The sequence below is a fragment of the Rhinopithecus roxellana genome, chromosome 20 (genome assembly GCF_007565055.1).
Source record: "Rhinopithecus roxellana isolate Shanxi Qingling chromosome 20, ASM756505v1, whole genome shotgun sequence".
NCBI lineage: Eukaryota > Metazoa > Chordata > Mammalia > Primates > Cercopithecidae > Rhinopithecus > Rhinopithecus roxellana.
Window position 1 is genome coordinate 33,996,215 of NC_044568.1, and position 893 is coordinate 33,997,107.

Genomic DNA, 893 nt, shown 5'->3' on the forward strand with positions numbered 1-893 from the left:
CTGGAGTGCAGTGGCAGCAATCTCTGCTCATTGCAACCTCCACCTCCCAGGTGTAAGTGATCCTCCTGCCCCAGCCTCCTGAGTAGCTAGGATTATAGGCACCTGCCACTACAGCTTGCTAATTTTGTATTTTTAGTAGAGACAAGGTTTTGCCACGTTGCCCAGGCTGGCCTCAAACTCCTGATCTCAAATGATCCGCCCACCTTGGTTGCCCAAAGTACTGGGATTACAGGTGTGAGCCACCGCGCACCTGGCCTATTATTAGTTTTATATGGAACACTTCAAAAATTGGCGTGCCATCCTTGCACAGAGGACTGCTAATCTCTGTATCGTTCGAGTTTTAGTGTATGCGCTGCGCAAGCGAGCACAACTAGATTTGCTGATTTTGAGCAGCCCTTCCTATCGGCCAATGGAAATTGGACTGGAGGAGGCAGCCGGCTCAACCAGCGCTCCCCCCGCAGTCCTGCTGTGCTCAAGGTCAAGGTGAGGCCATTGACAGGGTTGAGGACCTGGGAAAGCCCTGGAGTCTGAGCCAAGCACGAGATCTTTGCTCTTTTTTTTTTTGAGACGGAGTCTCGCTCTGTCGCCCAGGCTGGAGTGCAGTGGCCCGATCTCAGCTCACTGCAAGCTCCACCTCCCGGGTTCACGCCTTTCTCCTGCCTCAGCCTCCCGAGTAGCTGGGACTACAGGTGCCCACCACCTCGCCCGGCTAGTTTTTTTTGTATTTTTTAGTAGAGACGGGGTTTCACCGTGTTAGCCAGGATGGTCTCCATCTCCTGACCTCGTGATCTGCCCGTCTCGGCCTCCCAAAGTGGTGGGATTACAGGCTTGAGCTACCGCACCCGGCCCTGACCTTTGCTCTTAATCCCAGGTGGACCAGCAGGAATGTCTGG

At 54.2% G+C, this 893-nt stretch overlaps 1 non-coding gene across 1 annotated transcript; it reads right to left on the reverse strand.

The window, feature by feature from the left end:
- Positions 1–265: 265 nt before the first annotated feature.
- On the reverse strand, positions 266–368 carry LOC115895416. The gene has a single exon (XR_004055610.1). It is a non-coding gene; the product is annotated as a U6 spliceosomal RNA (small nuclear RNA).
- Positions 369–893: the final 525 nt, after the last annotated feature.